At 44.5% G+C, this 25,661-nt stretch overlaps 1 protein-coding gene across 13 annotated transcripts in view; it reads left to right on the top strand.

The window, feature by feature from the left end:
* The window catches only part of Atxn1 (ataxin 1), a 415,237-nt gene that overhangs the window by 8,737 nt on the left and 380,839 nt on the right, over positions 1–25,661 (top strand). The gene's annotated exons all lie outside the window — the stretch shown is intronic.

Raw genomic sequence — 25,661 nt, 5'->3', positions numbered from 1 at the left:
TAAACTTGGATGAAACTATCTGTAGTTGTGGTCTATGGTTTGGGAAGAAATCTGCATCAAATTTGTGAGGATCAATGATTGCTGACTGGGGCTTCTCCCTGATTATTTTAGGTAAAGAACACTAAGCTGCTAGCTGCCTTGAGTGTCAGTTCTCACGTTTTTAAGGTTCTCACTATAGCAAGCTACATTTTCAGGGAAACAGAGAACAGTTTGTTGGGTCAGCGGCAACCAAGAGTTGTTGAGTCTTGGGTTTGTTTGTGTCTGTTTGGATTTTACAACTTCCTGATTTCCTCACATACAGTAAATTTTTCTGGCTGAGAGAGCCTTGAAACAGTGGGTAAGCAAGGACTGTTGACTCATGGTTCTCTGTTAAAGAGCAGACAGGAGGCCTCTGCCTTTCTGTGAAATCCAGAGAGAATGGAATTCATCTAGAACGTGGGGCTGGAAGATCCTGGGGACACTGGGCTACACAACCAAGGAGGGTTGGGAAATAGAAAACGGGATCGATTTCCTCTGCCTTTTGAGCAGTTTCGCTTGAAATGATGAAGCCAGGCAACAGCAGAAGTTCCAAAGGCTGGCTGGGTAACAGACTCACTGAGAGACTTTCAGACAGAATCTGGGGCTCCACCCTAGACCTCCTCAATGTTCCCTGCTGATCTCCTGGAATGAAGGAAGTGTTTCTGGAATGTTCCTTTCTTGGTGAGAAGCAGAAAGTCCTCTTACCAAACCACATACCCCAAGTTGAGGATTTCAAAATTCACTCGGCAAAAGGTAGATACTGGTGTTACCTAAAGTGCTCATTTAAAAAAATGATCCAGTGGAGTGGGGGCGTGGTGGCGCATGTCTTTAGTCATAACACATGATGGGGCACGCTGAGGAAGAAGGACCTTAGGGTTTGGGGCTATCTTCACTTGCTTAGTGAGTTCTAGAGTAGTAGCTTGGGATATAGCCTGAGTCAAACCAAAATTCCCAAGCAAATTCACCAGATTTTGGTGCCGACACCCCAGAACCATTTATTTTAAGCCAAGCACGAACTCAATGGCCTCTGAGATAACACCCCGAAGCTCTGTCACTTGCCAGAGTGTCTGGACTTCAAACCTCAGGTTGCTACTCCAATCACACACATACTTGTATCCTGGTCATGCCTCAGTTTCTCCATACAAGATGGGGACCACAGAGGGCTACTGTGAGGATGGAATTGAATGTGCTTGGCATGTGGCTATGGCTGTTCACATAAGCTCTCATTCTTAACACATAGCTTGTCTCTAGACAGGGTGATTATAATGGTCTTGTTGTCCCATGGCTGTTCCTGGATCATACATGACTAGGAACAAGTAAAAAACCTTGACCTTTGGACCAACCCTGTAGGTACTTGCGGCTCTCCAAAGCCAATATGGGTTCTATTTATTTTTTCTGAAGTTTAAATCTGAACTTACGTTAACTCTCCTGTGGTAGGATGCTTTTTTTTTGTTTTGTTTTGTTTTTTTTTTTTTTGCTTTGTGCATTGTAGTGAGATTGGCTGATGATGAGTTATTTGCAGTTTGAATATATTTTAAAGAGAGGCTTGACTACCAGTTGTTTTTAAGCCTTAGAAAATAAACCTTGAAGTCTGGCAATATAGCTCAATGAGAAGGCACTTGCCTAGCATGTGTGAAGCCCTTGGTTCTATTCCCAGGACAGAAAGAAAGGAAGACTCCAAGAAACCCCTGTGGGGCAGAGCAGAGACGGAGCGAGTTAGCACTCCAAAAGCATCATATTCTTTTGAATTATGCAAATGAGCTCTTTATAGTCTATTGATTGTGTATTTGAGAGGCTCCCTTTAAATCAGTGGTTTTCAACCACATGGTCCTTTTCACACGGGTGGCCTAAGGCCATCGGAAAACACAGATATTTGCATTACAATTCATAATCGTGGCAAACTGCACTTATGAAGTAGGAACAAAAATGAATTTAAGGGTGGAGGTCACCACACCACGAGGAACTGTATTAAAGGGTCAGAGCATCAAGGAAGACGGAGAACGACTGTTGTCAATGGAAACAGAGTGATGTCTAGTTACTGCAAGGTGACACCTTGTAAGATCTGCAGGTGTCTGTGAGCAGGCAGGGTGGGGTGTCTTACTGTTGCTCCCCCCTTCAGGGGGACCCATTTTGCCAGGCAGGAGACTTTCACGTTGAAGTCTTAGGCGTATGGCTCAGGTGCATATGGGGTGAGGCGTTCTTGTCTTTGTAAAACCTGTGGTATTTGAAGAGAGTCATTATCTATAGCAAGGTATCTCAAGAATTCTCTCGTGAACAAGACAGGCAGCCAAGGAGTCTTTCTTATCTTGGGGCGGCTTATTGAGGTGCAGGGGTTTCTAGACTCACAAACAAGGTAAGCGTCATGTGGAGACTCAGGGTCTTACTGACAAAATGGTGCAGTGTCACCTTGAACAGTGTTAGGCCGTTGATCTTCTCTCTGATTGCGTTGAAAAGGAACGTATATGCATTATCTAAGCATCTTGCATACATAATGGCCTCATTATGGTCCACACAGTTGATGGCTGTATGTGGGCAGGGAGAGAGTATCCTGTAGCATCCTGATATATTCAAGTTATTCTTTTAAATGAAAGTCTGGATTATTATTTCTGGCTCTTGTTATTTTATGAGTATGATACAGCTGAGCCAGCTATGACCTAACTTATTCACAGCTACTATCTATATAAAGAAATGATTCATTCATATATTTGCTGTGTATTTTCTTTTCAACTCCTTCATGGTGCTCTGGACATGAAAGAGCACAGGAGCTACCGGAGATTATCCATTCTTCGTGACCAGGGGAGAGAAAGAAGGAGTGCACCCGGAATAGTTAACAAAGCTGAGGGGGTTGGGTTGTACTTGCTAGGGGGTACACTCTGACCCGGAAGGAATTCTGAAAGGTGGTGGGAGTTTAGGAAAGACTGTGAGGAGGAGGAGGATCACATGATCTGGGCTCTGAAGGCTGGATTGCACTTCTGTGGGAAGAGATGGAGAGAGGCAGAGGAAAGTCTTGCCAGTGGCTGAGACAACAAGCCAATGCCTGCTTGGATGTAGGATGTAGGCTGGGCAACTGTGGCTGAAAGTGGAGGGTGCTCTTGAGTTTCAGAAGTCAGGGAGACTGGTGGGGGTATGGGATCAGTGGAGAGGTCAGTCCACAAAGCAGTTTGGAAGCGTCGTTGGCGTACAAAGGGTTTGAACTTGGCCTTTGGGGTCTTCTGCCTGACAGAGGAGTGCTCACACACAGGGCATGACTGACTCCAAGGATGCGGGAGCTGGTGTTGAATGCAGAGGGAGAAGGTAAGAGGCAGCGAGGAGGGGAGCTTGAAGGCTTGCATGGCTCAGCCTTTGTCAGTTCTTCACCAGCTGGGGTGGCAAGAGGAATTGGGTTGATGCAGGGGTGATTCGTGGATTGGGGGGGGGGTTGTGGTTGGAGGTCTCTTCTGTTAGGTTCTCTCCAGAACCCTAGAAATTCTGTGTTCAATGCAGTGCCATGGAATCTTGTTGAAACAGTTTTTCTTTTATAAACTAGGAACAGGAGCTCATTTTAGCTTGCTCTAACGTGTGTGTGTATGAAAATGAACGCTACTTTTGATGCTCAGCCCTTGCAGTGTCTCCTTTTACTTAAAACAAATACTGCTCTCGTACTTTCCTCTAGGAGGCTTTCTGAAGACTTTCAACGGGTGGCCCTGTACCTATTAGCAACAGTTCCAGCATTTCTTTGATCTTTTCCACCGATTGACTCTTCTCATGTGACAGGCGTGAATCTCATTGTGTCAGCCACTTAACAAGTTAGCCATTGTTCATTCGTGGCCATTTAGTAACTGTATTTCTGATAACTCATATTAGTATGTGTGTGCTTCATAACTTTTGATGAGTTCCTAGAGGCTTTCTATAGGATCTTTTAAATGTGAGAAAAAATATATAATGCATATATGTATACATATACACACATATATATACATATACACATATAATGCATATATAATATATAATAAACACACATACATGCATATATATATGTGTGTGTGTGTGTGTGTGCGTGCACACACACAAAAAGCCAATGATACCAGACACAGCTCTTTAACAAATTGACTTCTCACTTAATATTCTATAGATGATAAAGAAATATAGACTCGAGCTGAGCAGGATTGTATATTCCTGTAATCCTGGCATTTAGGAGTTGGAAGCAGGCAGATTGGGAGTTCAAAGCCAGCCTCATTTACACAGTAAGCTTGGACTACTTAAGATACTGTTGAAATAAATACACATCTTTGTTAGGCCTTGCTTCTGGGGGGAAAGTTAGCCTAAGAGTCCATGGCACACAGGGCAGGGCACCGTTGAACGTTATCTTTGTGCAAAGGGGCAGTCTATTTACATGAACTTAGGGAAAGCCTGAAGATTGTTTAATGCTTTTATTTTGTTTTGTTTTCACTTGAGTTGTTTACATGAACTCTTCGTATTGCCCAAGTGGCTAAGGATGAAAATATTAAATACAAAACTAACAATATTAAAAACAAGAAGTTCTGTGCATGTAGAAACTGTGGCACAGGAGAGGGTGAATAACTTACCCATCTTTGCTGGGAGTTAAGTGACCTCAGCTTGGACAGATCCCGGTGGCTCTGAATTATGCGCAAGCCCTGAGCCCTATCTATATTAAGAAGCTTACAGTTAGATACAGAAAGCAAAGACAGCCATGGATGATAAGTGAGCCATAACTCAGGCACTGCGCGTGCTCAGAAACCAAAATCGGGGATGGTTCTGACGCCACAAGCTCCCCACTTCCAAGCTGGCCTCTCTGACCAGAGACTCCCGTGAGCTTCTGATTCAAGCTGCCTGTATCTCTCTTCCTTTTCTTCCCTGCGAGGGCCCTAGAGTCCTTCGTGCTTTCGATAATTATTAATTGAAGAAAATGATGACGGCGGCACTCTCTGCTTATCTGCTTTGGGGGATTGGCTTAAGTTGGCTCGGGATGTTGTTCCACACGGAGTCCCGGGGAGCTGCTGAACTTTTGACTGCTGGGGAGAGCTTCATTGGGTCATCGCTCACCTTGCACGACTTGGCAGATAGGAGCGAGATATCTCTCCCAGGATGACAGGTGGTGGGGTGTCACTCAGGACATGGTCTAAGAACAATACGTGCAGCCAGAGGCTGTCGGCTGTAGTTCTCATGGCCCTTCATGTGCTTGCCTTTCTGGGTCTAGCCTATGCTCTCCTGCCCTGGATCAGCCAGTGAATCGTTGCTAGTTTGTGTCCAGGTGATGCGTAGGCACCCTGGTTGTCTTCTGGATGTTGGGTGACATTTATTGTGGGTTGCTTTTATCTCTGGTGGCAGTGCCTCCCCCTTTACAAACACACGGAGTCAGAAAGGCCCTGAGATCGACTGTCAGTGAGCTCGGCTGGCAGCTCCAGCCTCCATCACAGCTGTAATCGTGCACCGTGCATTTTTATTTACAGATTACTAGGCTCTGAGTCTGACATATGACTAGCTGGGAAGCTCCTCCCCAGAACAGTTGTATGTCATCTGCTTCAGAGAACTAATTGCTTGGCAAATCCCCTTTGGTAATTTCCTCTTTATTTGCTGATGAGTTACTTAACAGTGACGGGTTTGTGGAGTAGACCGTGGAGTTGACTGTGCGTTCCAGGAACACCACCACCGGAAGGCCCGGGGGATATGCCTTTTTGAGTTCTGTTTGGCTTTCCTGAAGAAACACTGAAACCATTATATGGCCTGTTAATATTTCACTCAATACTAGGTTAAACTCCTGAGCAGTGTTCTGTTTTCCAAAAGGAATCAAAACCAGACCCCTTGCTTCAAATAGGCCCCTGTGCATTAGAAAATTATTAAAAAGGAATTTAATATTTATAGAATGTTTAATGCTGTTTTTAAGATACGACTCGGAGTGGAATAGCTTTCCAACACACAGCGGAATGAGGAGGAGGGGCTTTGGGGGAAATTCTGTCCTGGAGGTCCAGTCTCTTTCTTGCCTTACGACTGTATCAGCAGGAAGGCTTACCTTAACTTAAACCTTCCTGGGCCCCAGTTTACCTATCTATGAGAAACTAAAAGAAATGATATCATGGTTTTTTTTTCTTTTGCTTGACATCATAGAGTTCTGTGGTTTTGTGTGTGTGTGGAGGTCAGAGGTCAACAGTGAGTGTCTTTTTGTATTGCTTTCCACCTTAATTTGGGAGACAGAGTCTCTCTCCAATTAGCTAAACTGGCTGGTTGACAACCTTCAGGGATCCTCCAGTGTCAGCTGCTCTAACACCCAATCAGCTTTAGAGTTACACCACAATGTCCAGTTTTATTTGTTTGTTTGTTTGTTTGTTTGTTTTTTAATGTGGGTTATTAAGACCGGAACCCCAGCCCCATACTTGCGCATCAAGCCATCTTATCATCGCCTGAGCCATCTCCCTCCCCAGCCAAGTTCTGTGATTTTATTAGAATTCTTCCCCTCACCTCCCCTAAGACCTTTGCTTCTGTCAAACATCATTTGCTGTTGTTTGACTTTGTTAGGTTTGGTATTTAATTAGAGTTTATATTTTAGTGATTATTATATCATTATTTAGAGAGTAAGTCAGCAGGGGTACGGACAATCATTTATCACCACATCTATATTAGTTTCATCTTGCAATAGCTTCCTCTGTGTGAGTGTGTGTGTGTGTGTTTAACTATTCTTGCTTCCAAGCCCCAAACAAGAGCCCTCTCCAGAGGTGGATTGGGTTATAACTCAAAGGAATCTTTTAGCTAATTGTGGCTTTGTTCCTTACAAGAGGTGCACTGGAGCTCAGATCTGAGCATCCGTATCTAGGGCAATACCCTGCTTTTCGTCCGTGAGTAGACATTTCTTTTTTATGTCGTTTGGTTTTACCTAAAGGTGTAGATGGCAGTCCCTAGGTAAGTCTTGCTCTTCTGCCTTGGCTCTTCCAATTAGCATGCTCCCTGCAACCTTGCCTATTTAGTTCATTTATAAGCAGCTCATGCGGATGCCTCAAGATGGATCGCAATTATTAATAGTTTCTTTCGGCAGGTGAATGCAAATGGCAGAGATGACATTTGGAAGCTGTGGGAATACCCACCTCCCTGTGAGTGGAAGCTGAGTTTTTGGTCTCTGATTGGAGGTCCAGGGTTGTGTGGCCCTGCCCACATCTCTTAAATCTGTGACCCTCAACTTCCTCATCTGATGAACGGGGAAGAAAACACCTGTCTCAAGGGATTGCTATCATGATAAGCATGCTGTCTTTCTTAGGGCTTCTATTGCTATGAGAAAACACTGGGGAAGGAAAGGGTTTATTTTACTTATAATTCTTAGGTCACACACTCTATCACTAAGGGGAGTCAGGGTAAGATTTCAAGACAGGAACCTGGAGGCAAGAACTCAAATCAAGGCAATGGAGGACTGATACTTAGTGGCCCACTCACACTGAGCTGGGCTCTTCCTCATCAATCACCAGCCAAGAAAATGTACCACAGGCTTGCTCACAGGCCAGTCTGATGGTGACGTTTTCTCAGTTGAAGAGCCCTGTTCCAATATGACTGTAGCACTTTTGTCAAGTTGGCAAAAAACCCAACCAGTATACATGCCCTGGCCACACACATCGCCTCACAGGGAGGAATCTCAGAATTATAAAAGCAAATTCATAAATGAAGGTGAAGTTACAGCATTCTAGAGGCGAGGGAAGCAGGCAGGAGCAAAGGCAAGGGTGTGTCAGGGGCAAGAGGATGCCCTTTGGGTCTTCGAGGACTAGGTGTGAATCCAAATCGGAGCTTTGAAACTTGGGACGACTGGATTCACTTCCTGTGTATGGAAAAGACAGCATCAGCAGGTGGGGCTACACCATGGAAGAGTGACTGCCACCACTGAGGGGTGGAGACACAGCCTCTGGCTGGCTGTGGTACCATCCTGACTCGTTTCTGGATCCCCCCACTCAGGTCCTTAAGTCATGTGCACCTTGTTTATTTATTTAAGGTGGTGGTGGTGGTGGTGGTGGTGGTGGTGGTGGTGGTGGTGGTGGTGGTGGTAGTGGTGGTGGTGTGTGTGTAAGTCAGAGGACAACTTTCAGGAGAAGGCTCTCTCTTTTCCCCATGTGGGTTCTAGGGATCAAACACAGATCATAAGGCTTGCCAGCAATCATCCTTACCTGCTGAGCCCTGACCATTCCCTGTCTTCTAGATGCTGACAAATTAAGATATACCTTCCTCCTCCTCTTCCTCCTCTTCCTCCTCCTCCTCCTCTTCTTCTTCCTCCTCCTCCTCCCTCCTCCTCTTCCTCCTCACCCTCCCCCCTCTCCTCCTCCTCCTCCTCCTCTTCCTCCTCCTCCTCCTCCTCTTCTTCTTCTTCTTCTTCTTCTTCTTCTTCTTCTTCTTCTTCTTCTTCTTCTTCTTCTTCTTCTTCTCCCCTCCTCCTTTCTCTTCCTCTTCTTCATCCACTTCCTCCCCTCCTCCTCTTCCTCCTCTTCATCATCTTCCTCCTTTTCTTCCTCATCCTCCACCTCTTCTTCCTCCTCCTCTCCTTCCCCTCCCCCTTCTCCTTTCCTTCTCCCTCCCCCTCCTCCTCCCCTTTCCCCTCCTCCTCTTCCTCTTCTTCCTCTCTTCATCATCCTCATCTCCTTCATCTTGTTCTTTTAAGTTTGTTTTTTCCCATTTATGGTAAACAGTCTCATTTGCTGTCTAGACTATAACATTGCCATCTCCTGGAATATGCTACAGTCTATCAAACACTTCTGTGTGAAATCACATATCCTGGGGATGCTCTGCCTGGTTTTGTTGTTTCTTAGGACGAAGCTAGGACAGCTATGTTTGCCAGCAAAGGTAGTTTTCACTCAGGGTACAGATCGGGAGGCTGACTGCTGAGTGAGAAGGGGCTTGTCCTGAATCGCTTCCAAAAAGGCCTTCTCTGATTTATGTTGCTGCTGCTGATGGCTAAATGTGTCTTGCTTCAACCTGATTCAGGATGAGATACATCCATTTTTTTTTTTCCCTTTGGTGTGCTTAAATGGCCCCTGGGTTTTCAGATTTGCATTGCTTTGATCCCGCTCCAGAAAGCACATCTCTGTGTTTATTTACTAATTGTCCTCCGAACAGTTAGCAGAGAGGCTCTATGTGTGCTAATCTGCAAAGACAAGTCCTTCCTATGTTCTAGATAACAGTGTGCTTTGAAAAGTCATATCTACCTTATCTATCACACACCCCAATTTTTATTTCAGGGGCCATGCCTTTTCATATTTATTTTTTAAAAAAATGATTATGCGTATGCATGTGTGTCTGGGTATGAGTGTGTGCGCGTGAGTTCCAGGCACCTCCCTGAAGAGAGCTTGGCAGCCTCTGGAGCTGCAGTTACATACAGGTGGTTCTGTCACCTGACCTGGGTGCTGGGAACTGACCTTGGATTCCTCCTTAGAGCCATGTGCATCCCTAACCACTGAGCCATCCCTCTAGCGCCAGCCATACTTTTGTTGTTGTTGCTGTTGCGTGGAAGTTGAAGGTTTCAAATATGATAGGTTGTTCATTTCTTTAGTTTCTCTTGTGGGCCCACTTGGAAGGAAGACAAGGGTTAGGGTTCAGGTTAGGGTTAGGGTTAGGGTTAAGGGGCACCTAGGGCACTGTACAGGCCAGCCAGCAATCTGGTCTACCAAGGATGCTACTCTCTTCCTCTTTCCCCTTCTCCTCTTCCTCCCCCTCTTTCTCTCCTCTTTCATTACTGTTTCTCTTGGGAATGGTTTGTTATTAAAGGCCCAATGCTGTATGTTCCCAAAGCTTCGCCCCTATGTCTCCTCACACCTGCTCTTCCGTCTTGCCTCTTCCCCCCTCCCCTCCCAGGCCACCATCCTGGCTGTCACATTTCTTCTGCTCCACCCTGGGTCTCCCTGCTCTCTGTGGCTGACCTGTGTGCTTCCTGCCTTGGGAAGGTGGGTGGAAGTATGTCCGGCCTCCTCCCTCACTTGAGCCTCAAGGGACGAGGCCGGAATGTCAAAGTCTAACAGTAGCCCACGATGTTGGTTGATTGGAGACTTGACCTGCGTGGTTGGGTCCAGCTCCCCGGCGGACTGAAGGAGAGACTACTTGGGTTGACTTTCATCCGTATTAAACCTGGAGACGAGAAGTTTCTCTCCCTCCCTCCAGGGTGTAGCTGTCCCTTGTAGGTGGCTCTCTGGGCGAAAAGGTTGGCAGTGGTTTCCTCGGTATCAAGGTCAAGGTGGAAGTAAGTTTCCCGATCTGAATTTGGGCTTGTGGCTCAGCCAGGCTGGGGTGGCTCTTCGTGTAGCATGTCTACTGGATGGACTTTCTATACGGATATTGGACATTTTTCTTTCTGTTGTTTGAGACACACCCTGGAGCTTGGGTAGATCTTGGATAAATCCGTGGATACAGAGGGTCAAATGTGTATATGGAAATAATGCATATCCTACAAACTATGCTTCTCCCCAGTTATGTGGGTTGGGATTTTTTTTAAAACAGGTTCCTTCTGTATATTCCTGGCTGCGTAACCTTTAATCTACCAGCGACCTTCCTATTTCAACTTCTCCAATGCTAGGATTTCAGGCATGTGTGTGCCAACATGTCTGAGTGCGTGGCACGTCCTGTTTCTCTAGTCCATCCCATTCTGCTCTCTACAGTCCGAGAAAACACTTCTGCATATTAGAAATTGGCTTGCATCTTTGCCTAGTGAATGCCCTCCCCAGGCCCCTACTCTAGTGTCTCCCAGGTGCAGGATGAAGTTCAGCATCTCTGATCTGGCTCCCTGGCTGGGGATGCCTCTTACCACTCCAGCTGGGTCAGTCCTGTAGGCCTGTCTCCGTCATTAAGTGCTTCCCTTTGAGTGTTGGTTTGTGTACAAACCTATTGTAACCCCTTCTGTAGGACCAGTGCCTCTTTGCTCCTGCCTGGCTAATTTTCTCTTGTCCTTAATGTTTTAGCTTCCTGTTCTTTCCCGAGGGAGCCCTTGGTCTGGGCTAGCTGGCGACTACTTGAACTCCCATGCTCTCTTTCTTCTCCTTCTGTAGCTCGTGTTTGTATGAGGCTCTGCCTGGCCTTGAACTCACTTTGTAGATGAGGCTGGTTTTGAACATGCAGCAATCCTCCCGCCTCAGCCTCACAGAGACACTCAGATTGCAAGTGTGAGCCACCACACCCAACCCTTTTGTAGCATTTTAAAAACTTTTCCCCAGCTCGGAGATAAGAGAGTGTGGGAGATATGCTGGACACTGGACTTTTGGCTTATGTATGTCTGCGGTATGTATAGGTGCTTCCTCTGTGACTTGAATCTTAATGTAACAGATTGGATGTCAGCCTTTCTTATTACATGGACCAAGGCAGCGGAACTGTGTTTCAGATCCACTTTAGCTGTGATGGGGCCACAGTGGAGATGATGGTATCTGTAACAGTAGCATTGGGTATCATGACAGTGGGTGTCAAAAGGAATATGAATTTTCCAGAAGACTATGCTGAAGAGAAAGGGTGGATAAAGGAGGGCTCAGTGGGGGAATGTTCTGGGATGCAAGCTCCTTGCAATGGAATGTTGGACTTGCTCAGTTTTGAGTCAACTACGTATTCAACCCAGAAAAGGAACCTTTTGAATATCTAAAACTGTCTTTGCATTGAAAAGGGATTCCTGTTGCATTCTCGCTTCACGGTGATCCCTGAAGGCACAGCTGTCCTGTTGCAGGGGTGAGCTGACGTCAGTGAGTTTCAGGTGTCTGGACATCAGTTCCCTATTCTTGGTTAGTCTTCCTTACAAGCTCTGAGGACCCCATTTGCCAGCTCGGAAGAACACTGGGGCTCACATTGATCTGGCTGGGAAGAATGTCTACAGTCCTGGGTCAGGTTGCTCAGGTCTGGATGTGAAGCCTGGTGTGGAATTGTGAGCCCCGTGCCAGAGCCGGGGACAATGAAGCAGTCCTTTGTACAGGTAACAAGTCTCATCAGGAATGAGACCAGGGAGGCAGGAGAATGATCTGAAGGTGGAATCTGGGCCTCTTCCACTGGGTGGCTCAGGCACCTCCTCTGTCTTGCATATGACTTTGTCTAGGAGATGCACTGTTGCCATAGGTAAAGATGCCTTTGGCAGGTATCTGATGTTCCTTTCTGGTGTTCGGGGTGAGATACTGTACACTAGACTGCCTGTCAGATGGAAATGGGATCCTGATACCAGGAACCAAGAACCTGTGCAAAAGCCCACAAGGAACCCTAAGCTGCCCTATCTTGTTCTGCTCTGGGAGATTCCAACTGGGACAGAAGGAAATCGGGGTGAATGTTGTTCTGAATTCTCTTCCTATCTCTCAGGCCTCAGATCCAGTTTATCCCCGAAGCCTTCTGGGTTGCTGAACCCAGGCATAGAGAAGCATACTGGCATATTCAATCCTGTGTGTGTGTGTGTGTGTGTGTGTGTGCGCGCATGCACGCGCATAGGTGTGGACCTGGAAAGAAATCCTTCCTGCTCTCACTGTATCTTTGGTGCCTGACTGAAGTCTTTTTAGAAACCAGGCAGTGATACATACCTATAATCCTAGCATGCGGCAGGCTGAAGCAGGAGGATTGCTGGAGTTCTAGGCCAGCCTAGACTCCAGAGTGATACAGAAGTTTGAGGAATTCGACTCAGTTTTGTCCATCCTATGTTCCCAGCCTCATAAGACAAGCCTGTAACTATTGTGTAGACAGAAAGCAAAGAGGATCCCATTATTAACTTAGACATCAGCCAGGCACAGCGGTACATGCTCACAGTTCTAGGACTCTGCAATGTGATAGGGGGTGATTGTGAGGTTTGAGGCCAGCCCTGGCTACATAGGACAGCCCTGTCTCAGAAACAAAACACCAAACCAAAAAACTATTTCGAAAAATGTTTGACTCTTCAAGAATAGGGTGTGGGGGGGAGGTATTGAGGGGGAAGAGAGGGGTTGGGGGGGAGGGGAGATGTATTTATGAGGTTCCACCCATCCCCGTGGTGGCAGTTACTGATTGCTGGGGAATTGAAGTCAAATTCTGCAGTGGTATAGACACTGGTAACTTCCTCCTGCTCCAGTAAGTAACCTCCACTGGGTGGGTCATAAAGTCAGAGACATAAAAGAAGAAGAGGGAGGTCATTGAGAAGAAGAAAGGGGGTCAGCTGGAGTAGGAGAAGAAGATAACTCAAATGCATTGTATACATGCATGGGATTGTCCAATGGGATAGCTGAAACATACTTCCTTTCCTGAAACTTTGCTCTGTATGGAGTCTGAAAGGAACATGGAAATGGCGTCTAAGCCCCACTGTGGTGTTTTAGTTTGGCTGCTCTGGTCTACCTAAGCCTCTGCAGCCCTCTGTCCTGTCCTGTAATCTTCAGAAGGGGGCCGGTTGCGTTCTTTTTCCATCTCAGAATCACCCAGATGAACAGTGTGATCTTAACGATCTGAATAGACATACAGAAGAAAGCTACTTCCCCCATCCTGGTACACTGGGCATCTATTTCACTTGCCTTACAGATTAACCTGGGCCAGTGCGAGGTAGGAGCACCACCACCAACATGACCAAAAAAAAAAAAAAAAAAAAAAAAAGAAAGAAAGAAAGGATGTTTCTGAATGTGAGCTTGAAGTATGGGGCTGTCCCAGACCACAGTGTCTCTCGTCTGCCCCAGACCAAACCCTAGGAATAATATAATTCATATCCTAGGTCAGCCTGAGAGGACCGCTGTCCGTCTTTGGGAAAAAGGAATGAGCAGCTATTTGCTGTGCTGCTGAGCAGAGGACATCATGTGACTTGGCTGGTTTCCAAGTTTCTTCTGACTAATGTACTGAGTGGTAACTCTTTGCCATAAAGTCTTGAAATTATTTCATCATCATCATCATTGTCATCGTCATCGTTGTCATAATTTATTATTTAAAGTTTCCCATTTTAAATGTCCAGAGTCTTCGAAGACTTCCGTGGCATAGAAGCCTTATGCTTCTTGCCTCTCTTGTAGAACGAGCCGGCGCTAGTCTTGTCTCTTGATGGTCCTTTGTTCAGACATTCTGACTTAGTAGCTTCAGCCTTAACAGCCACAGCTGTGCACACGATGGTGGCTGGGTTGCCTACCTTGATTGCAAGATGTCACAAGAATTCAGTCAAGCATGGTGGGTAAATTGCTTCAGGGGACAGGATGACTTCTTGAGTGGAGAGTACAGTCATGATCCAAAAGATCGTCACATTATCACATCATCATCATCAACAACAACGTAACCATTACTTGATGGATTGAGGGGCTGGGAGAAAGTGTCTCCTTTTACAATCACTGTACTGTTTGTTTGTTTGTTTTCGAGGCAGGGTTTCTGTGTAGTCCAGGCTGTCCTGGAACTCACTCTGTAGACCAGGCTGGCCTCGAACTCAGAAATCCGACTGCCTCTGCCTCCCGAGTGCTGGGATTAAAGGCGTGCGCCACCACGCCCGGCAATCACTGTATTTTTATGTCTGAGCTGTTTCTTCTTTAGTGTCAGCAAAGGCTTAGAAACACCAGGAAGTCAAACGGATCTTGTATTTGGAATCCTGAAGTCTGAGAAGTCCCTTCTTCGGTAGGTGGGAAGATGGCGTCAGGTCAACTTCCTGTCTGTAGTTTCCTGTTGTGTCTCTCTTGGTCATCACAGGAGAGGTTAGCAGAAGTGTGTCCAGCTGACCGCGGATCTATCTGGTACTTGCTGAGCAGGAGGGACCCTGAGCAAGACAGGTGACCCTTCAGAATCACGAATTGCTTCTGTGATGATTATGTATTGACAGCATCTTGTGGTTAATAGCTATCACTATCTATCTCAATAACCCTGGAGCGTGTGTCATACTCATAATGCGATTATTCCTGTCTTTTTAGAAGTCATCTGGTAACAGGCTACCGTGCTGCTAGGTGCAGCATGCCCGGAATTCGAATCACTTTTGTTTGCCCCCCACTGTCTCTGCAGTTTTCTGTCCCCTACAGAAGTCCGGGAGATCTGTCTTGGCAGGAAGCATCCCTGGGTCTCATTGGGAGTCCTCAGGACTTGGTGTCTTTAATGAACTCTCCAGGAGGCATTAATTGGTCACCATTTTTATTCTGGGCCACCCTAATGGATGACATTCAGCTTCAGAGACCTCCTCTTGGACATCATCCTGTCAGCCAATGTGTTAACTATCCCGTTGTCTGGGGTTGGCCTCCCACTCATTCTGAGCTAGGCTTAGTCACTGATGGCCAGACATAGCCAAATGTCATACTGCTTTCCTAGGGCTTTAAGTCTCTCTTGCGCTCCTGGGGACCATTTCTGCCAACACTACCCATTCCTTTGCTAGACACAGTGCACACAGCCATTCTTTCTATGCTGGCATTTGCCCAGCAGCATAACCTGGAGCCGAGGCTAAATTCATCTTGCACAGACTTGTTCGTGCTGGTTCTGGCCTGTCTCTCACAAGTTGAGCTTTCAAAAACACCAGTGATTGGTTTTGCATAGACATGTGTGGACTGTTGGAAGAATTCTCTTGCTGGATTTCTGTTGTTTACATAAGCATATATGTATTTTAAAACTGTCCCTTTGCTGAATTAAACAACGGGGCTTTTTTTTTTTTTTTTTTAAAGCCATGGATGCTTAAAGGTAGCACAGAATAAAAGCAATAGGGTTTCATTTCTCTCAATGACAAGTTGCAACATATCCAAAAGGTGTCTATTTTTGTCTTGGCAGGAAAGGGTCAAAACTGGAAATCTGCAGCAGAGACCAGCTAGAGGGTAGAAGTGCAGACAGAAGCTGACAACCCCATGCCCCTCATTGGGAGTTCAGCCCATGGAATGTTCTGTAGGAAAAAGGAATGGCGGAGATATTTCAGTTACATTTTGTTCTCGGTCAAAACCTTCTGAAATATAAATCTGCTGTGTGTTGAGAGTGGAGACAGCAGTTCATAGAACTTGAATGGCTTTCATTCAACTCGAGGATCCCGCAGAAAGAGGCGCTTGTTCTGACAATCATATTTTTGGCTTTCTTTGACTTAAAGAAAAATCAAATCCCTGTTTACATATCTGAGAGGATTGTTCTATGAACAAAGGCACGGGTCAAATCGCATCACAGTGGCTTCTGCGACAGCAAATAGAAACATTTCTAAAGTGAAATACAAACATTTCTAAGCCTCAGTCAGCCAGAGCCCACGGGAATGATACAAGTTGGTGATATGAAACCATTTGCAGTTATAATTCAGTTGTAGATGTGCTTTTTCTTCTGAAGTGTAGAAATCTTTTTTTAAAACAAAATTCTAATCTCTTGCCAGCACGCATTTTTATTTGTGCTTCACCTATTTGCATAATAGGGGACGAATATGAATATATATTCATATATGTGTGCAATCATAGAAGTCATCTTTATTTTGGCTTTTCTGCAGCAGATTACTTTTTCTTTTTCTCTCGTAATGGCATCCGGAATTGTTTCCAATAGTGGAAATTTCATAATTACCCACAAATGTGACTTTTCCATGTTGACAGATCCCACAGAGGGCTTGTAGCCAGTGCTTGTGGCCGATGGGGCTGCACTTTGGAAGTAAGGGCGTTCCAAAGCGCAAGTTCCGAGCAGACCTCTGTTCTGCACCCTGGTAGCAGATGGTGGATTGTTCTGTGATGGGTTTTGAAAGCCCAGATCTTCTGGTATTGGCCAGGGACTCAATGCAAGTATAACTGCTGTTATTATCCACCACTGCTCCCCCCCCCCCCACACACACACAAATAAGCTCTCAGCACCCTGTGGCCTGTGGTTCTTGAGACTCGGGCTTCTCACGGAGGTTGAGGACTTAGAAAAAGGAAAGCTTAGAACATTCAGGGTTGTTGACCAAGATCCTGCAGCAATCATGTCAGCCGGGTTTTTCTCCGTATTCTAATTCCCAGGCTCTGGGTTGTGTGTCTTACATTTCATTTCCATTCTTTGCTTTGTGTTAGTTTGCTCTTCCATTTGTGTGTGTGTGTGTTTCTTTCTTATTTCAAGAATATTTTATTCTTCTTCCTCCATTACTTTGATGTTGTTTTGAGACTCGGCCTCACTTAATCCAGGCTAGCCTCGAACTCATGATTGATCCTCCAGCCATCGCTTTTAGATGTGAACCACCACAGTCCAGTCTACAGAAACTAAAAAAAAAAAAACCAAAAGGATGCATTTGCTGAGTATGGTGGCTTATGCTTATAATCACAGCACTTGGGAGGCTGAGGCAGGAAGCAAGCACAGTCTGGGCTATAGAGTGATACCCTGTCTTATAACAGAGAATGGCACAAAAATTCCTATCTAGAGCTGGCGAGATGGCTCAGTGGCTAAGGCTGCTTCTACTCAGGCCTGGTGTCCAGTTAGGTCCCCGGGATCTATGTAAAAACAGAAAGATGGAACTGGCTCCACAAGTTGTCCTCTGACCTTCACAGGTACATGATGGCATGTGACCTCATCCAATGTCCACACACATAATAAATATATTTTTTTCTTAATGAATTCCCATGGCAACACAGAGCTTTGGTTTGCTCATTCTTTCTACATTGGTCATCTTTTCTGTCTTAGGGCCAGACTGTTGTTTCTTTATAATTCTGCTCCAGGATTTCCTGTGGCTCAGAGTGAGTGCAAGGGGTCTGCATTTCCTGTTCATCTTCTCGTCTCATCTGAGTCCATTTTGTAGGTGCGAGCTGAAGATACTCTGTTCAATGCTCCCGGTCCAAGATAAAGCTGCACCTCGGTCCTTATGACACCATCCATCTCTCCTTTGTTCTGTTATTTCCATGGAGGAAAATCCACTTGTCATTAATTAGTTTATTTTTTTTTCAAGCTTCCTCAAGCACTCTTAGAGTTCTTCCATCTCCCGATACACTTCACAGCTTCAAACTGCAACGGTGAGCAGATCTTTAAGAAGTCAGTTGTCCTTACACGTGTTTTACAATATGATGGTCGCTACTTAAAAAATGATTAAGCTTCTCCATGTGTTCTTTGCTGTGGGTCAGGAAATTGACCTGCTTAGCCATCTAACACAGAAGTTAATCACCAACGGGTCCTCTGAACCAAATAATTAAAAATAGAGTGAAGTTTCTGAACTGGGCAGTTGGCAATAGCACATCTGTGCATGGTTAGGGAAATGGTTCATGATATTTAAATAACATCACATTGGCTCTCTGTGGTGCAGGGGTGTCTGTGTGTAATTTCTTTCCCTGAGTGCTGTTTGACTGTCAACTAATGGAGTATGTGTGCATGCATGCGTATGTGCGTGCATGCGTTCGTGAAGGAAAGCAAATCAAACATTTTGCAACAATCTCAACATATAGTCCAGGCTGCCCTCAAACTGTTGGCAAGTCTCCTCGTTCTGCCTCCCGAGTGCTGGGGTAATAGGCATGAGGCAGACACACCTAGATTTTCCCCTTTTATTCTTGACTTTTCTTGGTTTTGAGACACGGTCTCTCACTGACCCAAAACTCTCCAAGAAGAGTAGACTGGCTGCCCCAAGAGCACTTGTCTCCAGCACTGAGGTTACAAGCAAGCACAATACTCAACTTTTCTCTTCTCTTCTCTTCTCTTCTCTTCTCTTCTCTTCTCTTCTCTTCTCTTCTCTTCTCTTCTCTTCTCTTCTCTTCTCTCCTCTCCTCTCCTCTCCTCTCCTCTCCTCTCCTCTCCTCTCCTCTCCCCTCCCCTCCCCTCCCCTCCCCTCCCCTCCCCTCCCCTCCCCTCCCCTCCCCTCCTTTTCTTTTCTTTTCTTTTCTTTTCTTTTCTTTTTTAATGTGGGGTTCTGGAGGGGCCAGACTCCTGTGCTCACACTTGCCAGGCCAGCATCTCACTTGATGAGCCATTCTTTCCAGTCCTCTCTAGGGAGGAGCAATGGTTTTGCTCCAAGCTTTTCTCTTTCACTGAGAGTTTTAGGGACTTTGAAATCTTTATGTCTTTGGATTTTCCACTCACAACTCACCTTTGCTAATGGCATTTTGGGGCTGTAGTGATTGGCAGGAGATACTGGTGAGTTCTTTCAATTTAGACAGTGGTAGATTAGGAGTTTGTGGTCTTCTGGGAATGGGATTTAGGCTTGGGACATATGTCAGACTCAAACGCAGTGTGACCTCAGCGTAGACACGTAACTTAATCCTTCAACTTGGACTTTCCTTTGGGTTTATTTGTATTTAGCATTGCATGAAATATGCCCAGTTTTGGCCAGTTCCATAGTTAGAGAATTCAAAATATTTAGTTGGCCATCAGCTTTAAATTAATGTATCATGGGAATGTAATTGCTTTCTGGCATTTTTGTTGTTGTTGTTGTTGGAGTGGTTTCTTTGTATCCCTGGAGGAGTCTTGTTTTAAGGTTGATTTCTTTTTCCCAGAACTGTTGTTGCATTAAGCTAATAATTAATGCCTCACAAGCAAAGGGAAGGGAGATGAAGATTTATGTGTTTATTTATTTGATGGTTCTGGGGTTCAGTGATACCAGGCAAGCAGTCTGCCACTGGGCTAAGTCTCAAACCTAGAGGTTAGGGATTAAGACAGAAAAAGAAAAAAAAAAAGCCTTATGCTTGCATCTCTGGATCTGAAAAAAATTAGATATGCACTTTTTCATATTATTGGTATTATGAATTAGTATCGTGAGTTAATAGGATAAACATTAAACTTAAGAGCCACGGCTTGAACGTGCCTTGTAGTAATTGAAATTAATCACCAAGGACTAACTTGGATCAGTTTATTTACAGTTCCTTGTGGAACTGTGAGCTAAATTAAACTTTTCTTCCTTAAGTTGCTTTGGTCACCGGCTTTGCGTTCGTTTGTTTGATTGACAGAGAGGGGAAATCTCGAGACAGACGTGGCCATGCTAACTGCGATTATTTAGGTAGTTTTTCCATTCATGACGTTTCAACTCAGAAGAGTTTCTAAGCATCTCTTTGTTCAACTTTATTGACATTCGATCTTATTGTATGATTCCTTGTAACTGCTGACTGAGTCCTACATAGGTCGTGTGACTTATAGTTTCAAACAAATCAATCTTTAATTTCTTTTCCTGTGTTACTTAAGGGGCAGCTTTTAACACGAGTGTATTAGTCATTTTTTCATAGCTGTGAGAAAAGCAAAACAAAAATCCATTAATCAAAAAAACAACAACAAAAAATCCCTAGGACAAAGCAACTGAAGAAAGAAAAGGTTCATTTAGCTTACAGTTCCAAAAGGGCAGGACTCACAATGGTAGTGAGGGTCTGGCATGGTGCAGGATGCGGGGTGATCACATGTCCATTCACGCACAAGAAACAGAGAGAGGAAGCCGGAAGTGGGCTGAACCTATGAACCTTCAAAGCCTTCCCCCTACGGACAGACATACCTTCTCAGTGAGGTTCCGCCTACTAAAGGTTCCACATGCTCTCTGAACAGCATCACTGATAAGGACCCAGGTGCTCTATAGGGGGCGCTTCTCTTTCAAACTACCACAAAGTGATAAGTGAAAATTTCAATTCATCACTTAGTCCAGGTGTGTGACATTGGACGTCAGTGTATTTCTGCAAACTCTGAATTGATAGGCAAATAGATGGTTTTGTTTGTTTTATTTTGATATAATAGTCCTGCCTCAGTCTCCCATGTGCTGGGATTGCACCTGTGCCCCCACCGTGTCTTATTTAGTAGTCCTCATCATACTTTATGTTAGACTTATATGCCGTCCTATGACGTAATTCTGTTCTCTTAGACAAGACCTCTGGTGTGAACGTTAGCGAGACCCCTTGACCGTGCATCTAGGCGCTGGCTTGCTTTCTTCACCCATTTTTTATGGAGCTGTGAGCTTTGGCTCTTCTGGTCATGTGACTTATTCTTAAGGTGTGTATCTAGAATTACACTTGAAAGAGCAGAACTTGATTGTTGATACTTTCACTTAAGAAAACATTGTTCATAAATATTTGCTTTATGGATTTGTAATTGAAAACACAGGGAGAAGTGTAGAAGCTCATATGCTGGAGCCAAGCCCTGGTGCAGAGAGCCTGGTTTTTTTTTTTGTTTTTTGTTTTTTGTTTTTTGTTTTTTGTTTTTTGTTTTTTTTTTTTTTTTGGCGGTGGTTTTTTTTTGTTTTGTTTTGTTTTGTTTTTTTAATTTTTTGTTTTTATTTTTTGTTTCTAATAATGCCAGCCAGCCAGCATGCCAAGGGATTTAGGAGGAGTTAGTCACCCTACTAATCACTTAATCCTCATGGTAAACCTACACACTCCTCATTATCACCACTTTCAGAGAAGGTCACTGGGTTAGTAGATTGCCCAAGGTCATGGACTTGGGAAGTAGCAGGAAGAAGATTCCGCTTACACCATCCAACCTCAGCCCCCCGGCTGGTAATGAATGATACTTCATCTCTTATCATCGCTCACAGGGAAACACTTGCAATTTTTTTTTAAACTAAATATTGCACATACAGAAAGGCCTTTATACGAGTCACGTCACTCAGTAAGCACACGTTTTTGACTCTCTAGCCAGATTTGTCAATTGCCACAAAGCTGACACTCCTGTTCGGCACTCTCTGGTCTTTATGCCTTTTACCTTAAAGCACTATAACAGGCTGGGACTGTAGCTCAGTGGTGGACTGTTTAGCATCCACAGGGCCCTGGGATGAATTTCTAGCACTGGAGGTGGAGTAAGGTGTGGAAGTAGCCATTACAGAAATATATTATTTTTCTGTAATGTATTGCAATATAACATATAACACCTAACACAACACATATAACACATATAATATATATATATAACAAAAGCACATCTTTACTGGCCATTTTCTCCCTTCTGTCTTCTCTGCATTCTGCCAGACTCTCTGCATCTTCCCTCTCTCCTGCACAATTATCCAACACAAAAAGAGCAGTGTTAGCTCTGCTTTATAAAGTCAAGAAGAATGCCCCAGTGTCTTACTCAGGCCAAGTGCAGTGATCATTGCTGGGGATTCTGGTCCAGGAGACAGATTCTTATGCTTGTCTGAATGGCTGTGTCCTCTTCCATGTAAGGTGTGCAGCCGAGGGGGCTGAGACAAAAGGGGCCAAGTGAGATGTGTTATTTAAGTCGACTGTGCTGACAGCACTCTCACAGGCTTGTCAGGTTATAATTCGCCAACATTAGCTCTATAGATGTGCTTTTTAATAGGGTGACTTAAAATAGCAATATATTTTTCATAAGCAGTGTTAAGGCGCTGCGTGCAGCACAATCGAAAAACCCTTGAATGGGACACGTTAAGATAACAGGGCTTTGTTGTCTCTTAATGTTTCAGTGCAGTCATCATTCAGCAAGTAGCAGTGTGTGTGTGTGTGTGTGTGTGTGTGTGTGTGTGTGTGTGTGCACATGCACGCACATATGTAAATGAAATAGATTCTGACCATGGCAAGAATAACAGAGTTCTTCCATTTGCCATTGAAGGTGTTTGAATAGTACTCTAAGCTATTATTGATAGAAGGGTTTTTTGTTTTGTTTTGTTTTTCCTAAAACAACTCTGTCTTAATAGCTTTGCATTTAGAACTACATTGCTCTTATATTGCTTACATATAATTATAAAAATATGTAATAGATTTTATTTTTAAGATTGTAGGGGCTGGTTGGAGAGGAAGAGGAGAGAGGAAGAGGAGAAGGGAGAGGGAGAGAAAGAGGGAGAGACTAAGTCTATGTAGATGCCACAATACAAGCTTGGAAGTCAGGGGACACTATCAGGAGTCAGTTTTATCCTTACACCATACGAGTCGTAGGAATGGACTCAACCCCTGGAGCTTGTGAGAAGAGCCTTTACTCACTAAGTCATCTCCCTGGCCCCAGAATATGTCATTGACTTGAGAGAATGAGGAAGGATATCCTAGCAGAACATTCAAGTGCTTATAAGGTCTTCTGCATATAAATATGTATGTGTACAAGACATTTTATGTACACATTTACAAATGTATGCTTGGATTGGCTCGTGATTTTTCTGGTGCTGTCTGCACTTCTAGACGTAAATATAGAGCATGCCTTTTATCAGCTGCTGCTGGAGGACACATTTATGAACCAAATATATCCTTTTTTTTTTTTTTTTTTTTTTTTTTTTAAAGACAAAGACAGGCTCTGACAATGTAGCCCTGGCTAGTTTGCTTGGATTTGTCCTGTAGATCAGGGTGGCCTTAAACTCACAGAGTTCTCTGCCTGCCTCTGCTCCTGAGTGCTGGGGTTAAAGGGAGTACTTTAACTATGCGCTGCCCCAGCTCTATGATTTTGAGCTTTCTCACACGCATGTGTTCAGTGATCATGGTTTTGGTCTGTAATAAGTTGTAGTATAATGAGATTTCAATGTGTCTCTTTCCTCTTATCTTCTTGCCTAGAGGGAAAAAAATGTGTTGAGACAATGTGTCTATTAAGCTTTAAATATGAAAAAAAAAACCCTACAGATGACACGTTGTTGCCGCCTGTCCATTGTCTCAAAGGCATGCCATGAAAATATGGAAAGGAGGAAAATCTTGGCAGAGGCAGCACGTGAGTGCCACTGAATTCCAAGCTGTGTGTTCCCGAGTATTCTAGGCACTGCTTCCTGACAGCTCTTACTGTAGGGATTGGCACCAGCAAAGAAAAAAAAATGTACAGTTTAGATACTTAAGAGCAAATAATTGCTGGGGATGCTTTAAATAGCTCAGGAAATGTGTCGGGTGTTTACTTGACATTTGCTGTATTGAACACTAATACTGAAACATTTCTTTGACCACAGAGAATGCCTGGGTGGGTGGGGTGGGGGCAGGCATGAGCAGAAGAGAGAGGGAAACAGCCGCCATGATTCACTCGCAGCCAAATGGTAAATGAAGTTGGTCCGAATATGGAGATGCCAGGGGAATAAATGACCGTTTGTTTGATTGTGTAGCCTTGGAGGGCGGTGGCAGCAAGCAGAACGCAAAGCCCAAACAACTCCCTCGGATTAGGTTTCCATGGCTGGGAGTTGTCTTCATCACAATTGTCAGAGCCTTTGAGCCCTTGGCTGCTCTGAGTTTTCAAGGTCCTCAAAGCGGGATGAATGACTTCCTTATTTCTGTGTTTATTTATTTCTTTATCTATTTATTTAAATAGTGCTTGTTATCTGCTTTGTCTACACATGCTTGTGTTGTGTAGAGGGACTCCAGTGACCTTATTTTTGTTTTGTTTGGTTTGGTTTGGTTTGGTTTTAAGTATTTATTTTACATTTATGGGTGTTTTGACTGCATCACCACATAATGCAGTACCCACGGAGGCCAGAAGAGGGCATCAGATCCCCTGGGACTGGAGATACCCATGGTTGTTACTACCATGAGGTAGCTGGGAATCAAACTTGGGTCCTCTAGAAGAGCACCCCACTTAACTGCTTTTAACTGCTGAGCCACCTCTCCAGCTTCCAGTGGCCCTGTTTTAAATACAGATCTGTGATTCCTATGTTGGTCCCCCACCCCCTCCACCTCCAGTGTCTCTTCCGGTGTGTGTTCCCTGACACTGTGTATGTGGGTCCTATCCCAGAATGGGGTCTGGGCCAGGCGAGTTTTCTTTTTATCCTGTCTTGTGTTTCCATTTAACAAGGGGGGAAATCAGGTCCAATTTGGGCTACTGAGCCTCCTTGCATAAGAGGGCAGTTTTGAATCGATTATCCAGTATCTTCAAGGGAATTTTAAATGCATATGTTAAAAGCTAATTGGCACATGTTGGAGGTCTGGGAATGTGAAATTGTGCAATGCTAATAAAATTTATTTAAAAGCTTCTTACTTTTAGCTTGTCAACCCAAGCTGCTTTCAGATACCCAAGGGAACATCAAAACCAACTAGCAAAACCCAAAACTTCTCCCTAGTAGGTTGGCCCAATGCTAGAAACCCCAAGCAGAGGGAAGGCTGTATTTATGGCTTTTCCACTGACTTGGGAGTTGACCTTGAATGAGTCATGTCGAGCTTCTTGGAGCTTTGTGAAATTAGCTCTGGGAAGATATGTGTGGCTGTGTATTGCTTCTGGGAGGAGAAGAACGGAGGTTCACAGCAACAGGACAACATTCTTACTGGATTAAAGCTGTAGGCATGCGTGCAGTCTTCAGTGCAGGGCACTGCTCTGGTTAAGTGCACCCTACCGACTGAGTCATAGCCCAGTCCTTACTCGGCTTTATAGAATGAAAAAAAATACTAATTTTTACTTGCATTGTTTTATATTTAATATACATTTTGTATTTATTGGCTTATTCTTAACCCCAGAAAGCTGTGTGATGACACATCTCCACGGAGTTTGTTTTTTTTTTTTTTTAATGATTTATTTATTTTATGTATGTGAGTACACTGTCATTGTCTTCAGACCCACCAGAAGAGGGCATCAGACCCTATTACAGATGGTTGTGAGCCACCATGTGGTTGCTGGGAATTGAACTCAGGACCTCTAGAAGAGCAGTCAGTGCTCTTAACTGCTGCGCCATCTCTCCGGCCTACAAAGGAGTTTTTATTTTTATTTTTAATTATTTTATTTTATTTTATTTTATTTTATTTTATTTTAAGACAGGGTGTCTCTGTGTAGCCCTGGCTGTCCTGGAACTCACCTAAAAACCAGGCTTGGCCTCCAACTCAGAAATCCGCCTGCCTCTACCTCCCAAGTACTGGGATTGAAGGTGTGCACTGCCCAGCCAGTTTTTATTTATGTTATTATCACATAAACTTCAGTCAGGGGAGCTGGAGAGATGGCTCAGCACTTTCTGTTCATGTTGAAGACTGGAGTTCAGTTCCTGACACCCACAT

Source organism: Mus musculus, chromosome 13 (assembly GCF_000001635.26).
Source record: "Mus musculus strain C57BL/6J chromosome 13, GRCm38.p6 C57BL/6J".
NCBI lineage: Eukaryota > Metazoa > Chordata > Mammalia > Rodentia > Muridae > Mus > Mus musculus.
This window is presented reverse-complemented; position numbering and strand designations above follow the sequence as displayed.